The sequence below is a fragment of the Vulpes vulpes genome, chromosome 7 (genome assembly GCF_048418805.1).
Source record: "Vulpes vulpes isolate BD-2025 chromosome 7, VulVul3, whole genome shotgun sequence".
NCBI lineage: Eukaryota > Metazoa > Chordata > Mammalia > Carnivora > Canidae > Vulpes > Vulpes vulpes.
This window is the reverse complement of record NC_132786.1, coordinates 76969038-76982728: the sequence shown is the minus strand read 5'-3', so window position 1 is coordinate 76982728 and position 13691 is coordinate 76969038. Positions and strand designations below refer to the sequence as shown.

General features: G+C 37.9%; 1 protein-coding gene and 1 non-coding gene across 2 annotated transcripts in view; one reads left to right on the top strand and one right to left on the bottom strand.

The window, feature by feature from the left end:
- Positions 1 to 13691, top strand: part of LOC140599694 (hyaluronidase-1-like) — a 63653-nt gene that overhangs the window by 31136 nt on the left and 18826 nt on the right. The window lies entirely within an intron of this gene.
- Positions 12879 to 13094, bottom strand: LOC112935103 (small nucleolar RNA U3). The gene has a single exon (XR_003238110.1). It is a non-coding gene; the product is annotated as a small nucleolar RNA U3 (small nucleolar RNA).

The window sequence follows — 13691 nt, the reverse complement described above, 5'->3', positions numbered from 1 at the left end:
CCAGCCACTGATATGCGCTCCTTACCACCGGTCATTCCACCTACTGGGATTCTGATTGGATATAGGACCCATGTCCTTACCCACTTCAGGAATTCAATTCCAAACAATAATTCAATTTCTCTATCCACTCTCCTTCTGAGATAATTCAATATAATCTTCCTCAATGGGCCTGAATCCCAAACAGTTAAATTTTCTGAATTGTTGTGTTTGTGTATTTTGGGTGAGGGAGGGGCAGCTGCCATATAAAGAGAAAATAGACCTTATCTTTTCAGGTACAAGTTAGGAAAGGAGACCATTTATTTTACTATGACAAGCTGACTAAATTTGCAGGGAAAATTAAAATGATATTAAACAAAAATAAAGATTTACCAGTTGGTTTGGTGTTTGTGTCTACTCCCATAAACAGTGGTCTTTTTGAGGGTAGGGGCTAGGTTTTCATCATGGATGGATCTTTAGCATTCAACATAGTGCTACTATATGTTATCAATCAATCAAAATTGGATCAATGAACACAGTATACTGTGGATTATTATTCTTATCTTCTAGAGTGATTCTGGTTTTAGGATTTTTAGATGCATTAAAATGTAAAACTAGTTGAACAGAACTGAAGAACAAATCTCTATCCTCCAGTCATACCATTTTGATGAGCTTTCCCCCAAGGTACAAGGAATATTGGATGTCAAACACATTGAATTAGAATTTTAAAATTCTTCTATCTAAAATAGATTTCAGCTCTGCTTTTTTCCCCTAAGAAGTCATTGTATTTCTGTGATACTCTGTCTATTTACATAATGTGAAGTTAGTAAAGTGTTCCAAATTTGGATGGAAAGTACACATTGTTCATTGGGGGCACAGAAATATCTTTGAAAGTGAAATATTTGATAAGTACACAGACATATGTACTTTGCTTTTGTTACAATTTTAGCAGTGAGTTTATATCACTGATAAATATCAGGAACATGTCATGGGAGAACAAGGAAGTACCTTGGTTACTGTATAGTCACCAGAGTACACTTCAAAGCCTGTGCGATTTTACTACCTCTGTTCACAAAATTCCCTCACTTAAAATGTCATTTTAAGCCAACTCTCAAACTCAGAGCTAAAGCCCAGGCTGCTACTGTTCATTCCTTTACTACCTAATAAATGCTTACCGCCAGACCACTACCATACATAAAAGGTTACAGTCACTCTGATAGAAGTTTCTTTTAGGACTTGTATTGCACAAATTGGAGAGAATAACTTAAAGCCCAGAAACCAAAATGACCTAAAAGTTTATTTATTCACCATGTATTTATCAAGACATGCTAGGCAAGGACCTAGAGCAGGCTCTGATGAAAACACTGATTTATCAGTAACTGTTACCTTCAAGAAGACTTTTTGTCAGGGCGGGAATGACAGAAACACACACAAACTATAATTCTGGACATAAAGTGATGAATACTAAAAGAGGAACAGAGTTCAATGGAGGTTGTAACCACTTTCAACTAGAGGCATTGGGCATTTCAGTACAGAAGGGTCATTGAACTGGGCCTAAAAGAATAGGTCACCTCCCATCTGGACAAAGGATGACTGGGAAGGCAGGTATTTCTAATGCAGGGAATGTCTTGAGCAAAGACACACATTCAGTCCCCAAAGGCAGATCTGCTACCCTAGATAATAGCATACATTCTTGTTTCATCCTATTTCCTATGTGGGTATATTAAGTGTGCATATTTCACAGATATAATGGAAGGTATTATTATGAAATACACTCTGTATTTGCTCCATATTAATTTATTCTGTCTGGGAAGCCCCGTGGGTGAAGTATGCATGCACTCATTTCATTCTCACAACTCTTCTCTTATCCCTAGGTTGCTGATCTTATGCTTCTCTTTCCTTCTGGACAGTAGAGAAAAATCCTTTAGGGTCCCATGATCAGAGATACTTCAACAGTTAAGCCCTTTAGGTCCCTGCCTTCTGCTTTCATTGCCTATTCAAGCTGAGGGAGAGAAGGGAAATGTCAGGGAAGATCAAGCACAGCCTCTTGCTGCCACTACTCCTTTTGACATTTGGGCAAACTACCAGCTCAGGCCTGTTCTTTCATAGCTTTTCATAGGTTCTGAGGTCCCTGTCTCCAGACCAACCTCCTTTGGGGGATTCCAGTTCCATAGACTGATTTCTGGATGCCTGAATACAACATGTGAACCAGGTTTGAGCGCTCTTTTACGGATCCTGGGAGCATGCAAAACAAGATGTATGTCTGGGCATCTGTTTCAGTCCTTGGGAGCATTCTGTGATGGTCACAAAACTCCTGGAACATTCTGTCACCCAAAGCTGTGCTATCAGGGGCATACAGAGGACCTTATGTCATGCTCCGACTTTGACCTACTCTAAAATATTCCTTAAAGCAACTAGTGTCTGCTACATGGTAAGCTACTAGTAAACATAATTCCCCTTTGTCTTCTTTGCCAAAGAATAATTTGATGTATTTGGTGAATAGTTAGCTATAAAATATATTTGATCTTTATGCCAACCTAACTGTTTTTGTAGGGAAAAAAATCTGTGATCCAGAATCCTCTGGGTCGTGTTAAACAGAGCATCTCAGGACTTGGGAGCTTACTATCAATGTAGCCTACACAATTATAAGCATGATTGGGTTTTATTTTATTTTGTTTTGTTAATATTTTACTTATTTATTCATGAGAGACATAGAGAGAGAGGCAGAGAAAAAGGCAGAGGAAAAAGCAGGCTCTTCGCAGGGAGCCCGATGTAGGACTCCATTCGCAGACCCTGGAATCATACCCTTAGCTGAAGGCAGACGCCCAACCACTGAGCCACCCAGGCATCCCGCATGACTGGCTTAATCAGAAAAACTATTAGTAGAATGTATAATAGTTACCAGGGAAGAGACATGGCCCCATACCATGTTGAGAGCCATTTCAGTTTGGACCCCAAGAAGCAAATGGAGAAGAATAAAATGAGTTCCTCCAGTGCCATGTGACAGAGACACATAGGGTAGGATGCTCAGGTTAAGAGTAAAGAGCCAAGAAAATAAATAAAAACCTTCCCCACAGTTTATAAGTAAATCAGGAAGTCAACTGTTTGCAAACTATATTATAGGGAAACGAAGCCTCTATAAAGCTTGTATTAAAATGAATTTTGAACTTTTGCCAATGCAAAGAATAAATACTATTTAAAACCCTGTAAGACACTGAAGAAAAGATGTAACAATTCAAACAGGGAATGGTATGGAGGTAGACATCATGGGAGAACAGAAAATGATTGGCAAAGCTGGGACAGTTGAGGAAGAAGTATCCAGATCTGACCAAACCTGGGAATATTCCTTATGTCATTCTGGCTTAAAAATTCTCACAAAATCTTTAAAGAAGAAAATCTGGGAATTAATTTTAAAAATCCACTTAGGTGATGTTTATGGATATATTATGAGCCTTTCACATTGTTATTTGTTTAATCTTTAAAACAACCACATGGTGCCACTTTATAGATAAACAAACTGAGGCATAACTTGCCCCAAAACACAGGGCAAGGAACAGAGAATTTAAAAATCAGGTAGTCTTGATTAAAGATAGAGTTATCATATGATGTAGTAATTTCACTCCTAGGGCCTACTAACTCTGTTCCAAGAGAAATGAAAACATATCCACATAAAAATGTGTGCACTAATATTTATAGCTGCATTATTAATAATAGCCAAAAGATGGAAATAATTCAAAAGTCCAAGGACAACTGGGTGGCTAAGTGGTTGAGCATCTGCCTTTGGCCTGGAGCATGATCCTGGGATCCTGGGATTGTGTCCTTCATCAGGCTCCCCACAGGGAGTCTGCTTCTCCCTCTGCCTATGTCTCTGCATCTCTCTCTCTGTGTCTTTCATGAATAAATAAATAAATCTTAAAAAAATAATTCAAAAGTTCATTGATAGGTGAATGGATGAACAAAATGTAGTATATCCATACAAAGGAAATTATTCAGCATGAAACAATGAAGTGCTGATATGTACTATAACATGGATGAACTTTGGAAACATAATGCTAAGAGAAAGAAGCCAGTTATAGAGATCACTTATTGTATTATTCCATTTGTATGAAATGTCCAAAATAGGCAACTCTGTAGAGACAGAAAGTAAATTAGTAATTGCTTAGGGTGAAAGGCATAGGAATTAGAAGTGAGAGCTGAGGGATAATAGAATCTCAGAAAATTGGGAATCTGGTTCAAGAGTCTGGGCTTTCAACCTTTGGGCTATGCCATCTCTCTTGACCACAGAAGCCTGCTGACCAGAAATTTTGGCTATATATACTCAGATACTTTAAAATACACGTGGGTTGGGGGCACCTGGGTGGCTCAGTTGGTTAAGTGTCTGCCTTCAGCTTAGGTTAATGATCCCACATGGGGTCCTGGGATTGAGCCCTAAGTCTGGCTCTCTGCTCAGTGGGGAGTCTGCTTCTCCTTCTCCCTCTGTGCTCTCTCTCTTGTTCCCTCTCTTAAGTAAATAAACAAAATCTTAAAAAAAATATATGGGGGCATCTGCATGGCTCAGTCAGTTGAGTGTCTGCTGGGATTGAGCCCTGCTTTTGACTCCCTGCTCAGCGGGGAATCTGCTTCTCCCTCTCCCTTTGACCGTCCTCACTGCTTGTTCTCTCTCTCTCTCTCTCTCTCTCTCTCTCTCTCTGTCTCTCAAGTGAATAAGTGAAATCCTTAGGAAAAAAAAATACAACATATGGTTTTGAGATGCATGGGGGAAAAGTCAACTAAAAAGAAATCTTAAAGAAGTCTGGCTTGATAAGGCTCAATGATAAATGAGTGGATAGCTTGTACCCTTCCCTTCCTATGTAAAATGTCTACTATTCTCTTTTTGCTGCTGAACATCACAGAAAATATGAGATAAAAGTATCAGGGTAGAATTCCAGATCAGATTTATTACACTGTTGCTCTATTTAACGAAGTTAACCTTTCAAAAATGTCCAAATTGAACTCCAAACTTAACCTCGCAAGGAAGCAATCTTCAAGTTGTGAAAAAATGTCAGCTAAGTAAATGGATACTTCAAAACTGAAAAGCTGAAAACTTTTTTATTTCTCTTGCCTTTGTCAAAAAAAGAAAAATTTAACAATTATTTCTCATACTGACCAATAAACAGGTATGAAGGAAGGCCCCCATTGGCGCTTTACTAATAATTGGAAGCCAGTACTCAGTGCCTGGGCCTGGCATGTGTAAACTGTCTAAAATTACCAAGATACTAGACTCTTTGATGATAATAGTCTCAGGTTGTAAATAACCCTCTCATCATCACCAAGGCTGCTTTAATTGACCTGCGTTTCATGTGAACAAACATCAGTCAGAAATGGTAATACGAAAAGGCACATACCATGCCTTTGTCCCTGTTTTCTCAGATGAGGATTTGATTCCTCAGGTCTCAATTCTAAAGCTCCCAAAAAGTCTCATTTGAAAACCTGATTATGTCTATGGCAATAATAATTTTAAAAAGCACCCGCAATACACATTCAGTGATTCTCCACATTTTTTCTTTCTTACCCACCAGATGGTGCTGCTTCCTCACATTTCCTAAATATATCAATTTAGTTCTTACTACGTTAGGTTTTAGGTACCCCATGTTCATATTCAAATTTGCACATTTCTCTTATTCCACATTCTGTAATGTAATAAAGAATTCTGTAAATGGAAACCTGTCAGTGTAAGTGAAAAGCTGGGTGCTTGACTTTTTAAGTCACTCTTTTATATTTAAACCAGAAGAAAGGCCAAGTAAGTGGTCACAAGCGAGTAGTGGTGACAGAAACCACACAATCACTAGAGACCCTACGTTTCTACTTGCATGGGTATCTTATTCCCAACATGGGTAAGAATAGATGTGTTCTCATCACATAAACACTACTTCATTAAAAGCAAAATAGAAGGCAGCTCCCGTGGCCTAGCAGTTTAGCGCCACCTTCAGCCAGGGGTGTGATCCTGGAGACCCAGAATCGTGGCCCACAGTTGGGCTCCCTGCATGGAGCCTGCTTCTCCCTCTACCTGTATCTCTTTCTCTCTGTATCTGTCATGAATAAATAAATAAAATCTTTTTTAAAAATAGATTACCTGCAACGACCTTAGAACTGTAACTTGGTCTTTTTTTTTTTTAAAAGACTCCTAACTCGGGGAAACGAACTAGGGGTGGTGGAAGGGGAAGAGGGCGGGGGGTGGGGGTGAATGGGTGACGGGCACTGAGGTGGACACTTGACGGGATGAGCACTGGGTGTTTTTCTGTATGTTGGTAAATTGAACACCAATAAAAATTAATTAAAAAAAAAAAAAGATTTTTTTTTTTTTTTTAATTCATGAGAGACACAGAGAGAGGGGCAGAGACACAGGCAGAGGAGAGGGAGAAGCAGGCTCCATGCAGGGAACCCAATGTGGGATTCCATCCCAGGACCCTGGGATCACAACCTGAGCCGAAGGCAGACGTTCAACCACTGAACTGCCCAGGCGTCCCATGTAATTTTACCTTTAATAAAGATTTACAAAGCTCTTGAAATATTCTTCCCCAGTCACAAAATGTAAAGCAGTCTCTAAAACAAGGATAATATTTATTCTGAACCTAAAAGCAACCTTGGAAATGAAAGATCTGAAATTAGGAGGGGGTAGGTGCTGGATGTGTGGATCAGGGTTCATAGGGCTGTGACAGATACAGAGCGAACATTCCATTTGCTCTCCTACTCTTCCTGGCTCCCTTGCAATTGGGTGAGTATAAAGGACTTGTTCTTAGTGGACATAAGTGTATTATTTGCAGGCTGAGAAAGTCAAAAGCCCATGAGAGTTTCTCAAGTATCTTTCTTCCCCTGACGAAATACTAAGGAAGGTGTATGCCCAGGATGGTGAAGCTAACAAAATGGTGGCAGCTTCATCTCTGTGTGGATCTCTGTGTGGACCAGAAAGTCTGTCAACTCAAATGGGAGATGTAATGGAAACAGAAAATAAATTTTTGTTCTATTAAGCTACTGAGATTTTGGGTTGATCATAAGGCTTGAGCATTTGCCCAGAACAATGCCAGCTTGCTTCCTGCTCTGTGGCTTTCTTACATCATTCCTAAGCAATATATTAAATTGATTCTGTTTCAGATTATTTGCTTTTTTGGGCTTTTGTTAGAATGTAAATTTTTAAGTTGATCTGTCTTCATCCATGTTACATACTGGAATCCTTGACTTTTATTTTCCTTTCTTTGTAAGTATTAACTACAAAAATTTCAAGAGAAAGCATTTTAGCATGAGTTTTGTAGACAGAATGGTTGGAGTCCCAATAATGTAATTTGATAATTTGTATTATAAATTAAAAAGTAAAAATATCTTCATAAGTATCAGTTTCTTCCCTAAAATAGAAGTAATAAGATCACTGGACATATAAATTTGATGTGAAGATTGATTGAATCAAATAGTAATTATGAGTACTTTAAAAAAATTGAGAATATAATTTTCTTTTTTGCTTTTCTGAGCTCATGACTTTCATCTTGGTTTTAAGGAAGCTTCCCTTTGTGTTAAGATGAATTTAAAATTTGTTATAGTAGCAATGCAAATGGAATAAATTAAAATTCGAGGCACCTGGGTGGCTTAGTGGTTGAACATCTGCTTTCGGCTCAGGTCGTGATCCCAGGGTCCTGGGATCGAGTCCTGCAGCTGGCTCCCCACAGGGAGCCTGCTTCTCCCTCTGCCTATGTCTCTGCCTCTCTCTCTGTGTCTCTCGTGAATAAATAAATGAAATCTTGAAAAAGAATAAATAATAAATTAAAATTCTGCTTTCATATGCTTTAAATATGAATTGTGCAGCAAGATAATAGCGATGTTAGCTTGAAGGATATTTGGCTAAGCAGTTCTCCAGCAATAGAGAGATGTCACTCCTACCTATGATTGCCAGGCCTTCTCTCGGATAAGATACATTCCTTTTTGAACTAAGGAGAATAATGGGAAGAAGAAGAGAGTAAGAAAATAAGATTGAGGGGAGCAGATGTCTCTGTACTTTTCCCTCTGTGGGTTTTGGCTCTGGCCTAGAGCTAAGCATTCTTTAAGTGAGAAGAACACTGAGAGCAGAGGAGTACTTTTCCCTCCTATTCACCATTTGAGATTCTGGAAGGAAGCAAACATGCTGGCTGCCATACACCAATTTTAAGCAGAGTCATCTAAAAATGGACTATGGTCACGTAGCTTTCCTAGGCTGCCTCTGATTCTATGTGGTACGCATTGACCCCAAGTTATTGAGCATCAGACTGGAGAGCATGCCAGAAGGAGTCACCTTAGCAGAGCAACAGGCCTAGTGGCCAGGGTGTTAGAAGAGACTCGGATCAAATAGAAAGCACAGCCAGATCTAGAGCAGGGACCTGGACCAGCGGGACATAGTGAGATTTAGCCACCCAGGAGTTATTACCATGAAACTAGACAAGCCAAATGACAGCTGCGCCCAACTTAAACTTCAGCCTTAAATACCTCCAAAGGTAGGCAATATCCTGGTAGATAAAGAATGTTACATTACAAACCAGAAGAAGCAAAAGACCTTACACTCAAGATCTTTGCTTTTTTTCCTGCTGCCATGAGGTTGTTTAAGCTCCCCTTATGTACCCCTACATGAAAGGACACCACTCTTGGTGAGAGATGTAGAAAAATGAAGGAGGCCTTAGAAAGATTGACCACTTTTATTCTATAGAAAGGAACATAATACTTTTAAAGATGTTGGATTTGATTGCATTTAAATGGAATTAAACAGTTAATTTGTTTTTTTAATTCAGAACTAGAGGGGTTAAACTGAAGACCAAAATAGTTGTAGACAAAATCAATGAATCCAGGCATCACCCCCCCCCATACATTCTTTTCCAGAAACCAATGAAAAATTTAAAAACATAAAAGAAATCCAGGCAATCCCCTGGTTAAAATCCTTTCATGACTTTTTATGACTTTTAGAATAAAATCTAAACCTGTCACCTTCAACAACAAAGCCCTACATGGTTTGGTCTCTGCTTGGCGCTGTTACTTCATCTCTCACCTTTCTTCTTCCCCTGGTACAAACCATACAGGACTCCTTGCTACTTCTCAGTCATGCCAGGACTTTCGCACATGTCCCCTGTGTCTGAAATTCTCTTTCTCTGGATCTTTACAAAACTAGCTCCTTTATAGTCTAAATACGTCTCATCTCAAATATCACTTTCAAAAGACTTTTCTGACTATCCCAGGTATTCTTTATCAAATGTTTATCTTCATTATAATATTTGTCACAATATATAACTATTTTGATTTTGAAATTCTGCTTACCTGTTTATTGCCAGTGTTCTCCCAGTAGGCTCTGTGGGAGGCAAGAATCTTTTCTATTCACTGTTGTATCCCCATTACCTAGAGCCATTAGCTATACATAGAAGGGTTCAACAAATATTTGCTGAAAGAAGAAAGAGGGAAGGAAGGAAGGAAGGAAGGAAGGAAGGAAGGAAGGAAGGAAGGAAGATATGAAATGCTCCCAAGTCCAAACCACTAATAAAGTTCATTATGATTAATGTAATATATCTTAACCTATTTTCTTTCTTTTTTTTTTTTTTTTTAGATTTTATTTATTTATTCATGAGAGACACAGATAGAGAGGCAGAGACTTAGGCAGAGGGAGAAACAGGCTCGCTGCAGGGAGCCCGATGTGGGACTTGATCCCAGAACTGCAGGATCACACCCTGAGCCAAGGCAGACACTCAACTGGGGAGCCACCCAGGCGTCTCCTTTAACCTATTTTCTACTATATAAGTCAAGATTAAGCCATTTATTATTTATAATGAAACTGGAACTTACTTGCTTTTTACAGTCATTGTCTATTCTGAACTAATTTCACATGAAATTTTATTAATATTGATTATTGAATTGATTTATCAAATGCAGTAGTGCTATTTGTCAAATATTTTCAGGTCCCTGCCTTCAGATAAATGGTAGGAGTATACTTTTGGTCCCTTTTCTGGTTGGGTGGGGCCAGGTGACTAGTTCTAGCTAATAAGTAATGAACAGTGATGGAAGTGGTGTGTGTCATCCTCAAGCTGGAGCATATAATTACTGATACAAGATGTTTCAAAGATTTCTTTTCTTCTGCCATAGGTTCACCAGAAAAAGTTGCAGTCTTTATGCTACTTTTATTTTTATATGTTCTTTAAATGTTTTTCCCCGATTAAATTTTGATGAATGTATGTATTTTTGCTGCATTTTGTAAAGCCACTATTTCAACATGTCTTGGAAATATATATATTTAAAATTTTTATTGTTAAAATATAGTTGACATATCATATATTAGTTTCAAGTGCACAACATAGTGATTTGGTAACTCTATATATTATGCAATGCTAATCACAGTTAGAGATAGACAATAAATGTGATATTTAAGTAAATTAGTATATAAATTAGTATAGTATGTTGCAAGGTAATAAATACCATGGAAAAGAGAAAATGTAAGGAGAATGAGAAGTCTGGGATTGGGAAGAGGTGGTCAGGGTAGGCCTTACCAGGATAGTAAAGTACAAGCAAAGTATTGAAGAAGGAATAGGACTGAGCTGGGCAGATATCTGAGGCCAGGCTACCCCAGGCTGGAGTGGATTCACGAGAGGCATGATTCTCAATGCTTTAGTCTCAGGACTCTTTTATACTCTTAAAATATGTTAAAGACCCCAAAGATCTTTCATTTTATTGTTGACCATTCATTTTATTGTTGACCATTGAGATCGCATGAAAAGATCCTGAGGACTTACAGAGATCCCTAGGTCATCCTTTGAGAACCACTGAGCTGCAGCAAAGTCCCTGAGGGTGTGGCCTGGTCTGTTGCCGGGACTTCAAGGATGCTGATGTGACCAGAGAGAGGTCTTTGGGGGAGATGGGAGAGGAGTCAGAGAGGAAATTGTGACCAAATCATATATGGCTTACTAGGATGCTATAAAACCTTAATCTACTCTGAGGGGCATGGAGACCATTGAAAAATTATGAGCAGAAGAGTGGCATGATCTGACAAGTTTTTAGCAGGACGCTGTGGTTGCTGTGTTGCAACTAGACTGGACAAAGCAAGAGAACAAGGTGAGAGACTGGTAAGAGGCTGCTGCAATAGTTCAGTGAGGGTGCCCTCATTGGTCAGTCAGCTCTGAAAGCATCAGCAAACTCATCACAAGCTCCTTTAGTACCCGTTATATTAATGCTATTTCCCTTTGATCCGCATTCAATGTACTATTCTCTCCTCTTCCTTTCTCTAAGCCTTATGTAGACACTGTTGTTCCTTAATTGCACATTTCCTTTAATTTTCTTGTTAAAAGGCAATGCAGAAAAAATTTTTTATTTTTATAGCTCCTTTTTAGCCAATATTTTCAATTCCTTATTCTTTTATCAGTAAGATCATTTTTCTAGGTCTTTTAAAAAAATACAGTACTTTCAAAGGCAATTATGAATCCTTTTGTTAACACTTTTGTTAATCATTTCCCATTTATTCATTTGGCTCTGTGTTTTTTGTTCATTTTGTTCTTTTTATCAGACATATTTTTCTACAAACAAGGGTCTTGCATTTTAAACTAGGTCTGTCTTTGATTTCAATTCTAATATGAATTTTTTTCTCAATATATTTATTGGTATGTGAATTCATTATAAAGTAAAAACAGAAGTTCCTTCTCTTTTGATACTTAAAAATCAAGTAAGTCTATCATCTACTATGATTCAATTAGAATGTAGTCACTATTTCTCTGCATTTAAAAAATTCTTTCTAGTGTAATACTCATTTTAATATTATTTTGAAATATCATTTATTATGCCACATTGTTTTTTATGCCTATTTCATCCACTAGATTGTAAACTCCTTGAAAAAATAGGCTTCACTAATCTTCCTTTACCTATTACCTATTTATTTCCTTACGCTTTGTTGGCTTATAATAATATACTCAATTATGGCATTTGTTCATATTATTTCTCATTTCATTTTTGGCTTCCATACTGAAGCACTTGGAAAAAAAAATTTTTTTTTAAAGTAATCTCTATGCCCAATGTGGGGCTTGAACTCATAACCCCTAGATCAAGAGTTGCATGCTGCACAGATGGAAACTACCAGGGGCCCCTGCACTTGAAAAAAACTTATAAAATTTATTAAAAATTTCTAAAACTTAATTATTAAAAGTCTTTTTCAAATTTAAGTGGAATTAAGTGGAGGTGGGAGTAGTATTGGGAGTTATTAATCCAGGGAAGAAATTTTGGTCGATTTTCTATCTGTGGACCTTAACAGTGTCACAAAAATAGATGAGATATTTCAGTGCACGCATTAGCTTCAACTAATGACTATATGGGACCTTTTCCCTCCTGGGAACAAAGAGTAAAAAAGTATAAATCACTTAATTGAAGATGGCTAACAATTCTACCCTTTTATTACTTAAAAATATGTATTTAAAAATATGTAAAATATGTAAAAACTGCGTATTCCTGGGGTGCCTGGGCGGCTCAGTCAGTTAAGTGTCTGCTTTGGGCTCAGGTCATGATCTCAGGGTTCTGGAATCTGGTCTTGAGATCGAGCCCCACCTGGGGCTCTCTATTGATGGGGGTGGGGAGGTTCTGCTTCTTTTCGCTCGCTCTTTCTTTCTTTCTTCTTTCTTTTTTCTCTCTTGCACTTGCTCTCTCTCAAATAAATTAAATATTTTTAAAACCCTGCTTATTCCTACTCAGTTTAACTCATATAAAAGTTAATCAAAGTATCATATATAATTGACATCAATTTTATTGCGTGTTTGATTTTATGATTTTTTTTTTTTTGCAATTTCAATTCCTCCATTTTGTAGGCTAAGTAGAAAGTTTTAAATAACCTTCCTTCCTTCCTTCCTTCCTTCCTTCCTTCCTTCCTTCCTTCCTTCCTCCCTTTCATTTCCTCATCTGCATCCTCCCTCTCTTGCTCCCCCGAAGGAAGAGAAGAAATAACCAATATCAATGGTGAATGGCATTGCAGAAGCAAACACTAAAAACCAGCTTCACAGTCTGGAGAGATGCTGCGCCTCCTCCTGGTAGTTTCTGGTGCTCTCTACACATTCATAGAAACTTCTCTAGTAACAAATTGTAGAAATGATCCTTGAAAGTATAGTCTTTAAAATTTTTATTTTAGGTATTGTGTGTCTCCTGAGTATACATAGGGCAATTGCTACATATGTAGGGTGTCCATAAAATTTATTGTCTGAATTGGGAAGTTTTGAGAATTAAAAGGTGGCACTGCTATTAACCACCTAGGAACAATGGGTATAAACCATGACTGTGCCCAGCAAACCAGAATGTGTGGTCACCCTATAGACTGATGAGGTGTTAGGCTTTTATGTCCTTGAGGGGAAGGAATTTTCTAGAATAGTATGGAAAAGAAACCACCTTTATCCTTTCCCTCATCCCTCCCAAGGAGAGGAGTGATTTTGCTGATTGATGAGTTTGGGAGAAGAAACAGAGTATGTAATCTCCAAGTATAACTACTGCCAAAGCAACCAATGTAATGCTTTATACCTCTAAAAATAAAGATTTCTCCAGATGCTTACTGCAGAAGTTTCTGACATTATATAAAATAATATTTTTTTTGCTTGATAATTCTAATTTTAAATGTCCATATGGACTTTTGGAAAACTAAATTTAAGCATATCCCTTTCTTTACCGTAGCTCCCTCTACTGTAAATCTTTTCATATGTTCAGGTAATATGTTCTTC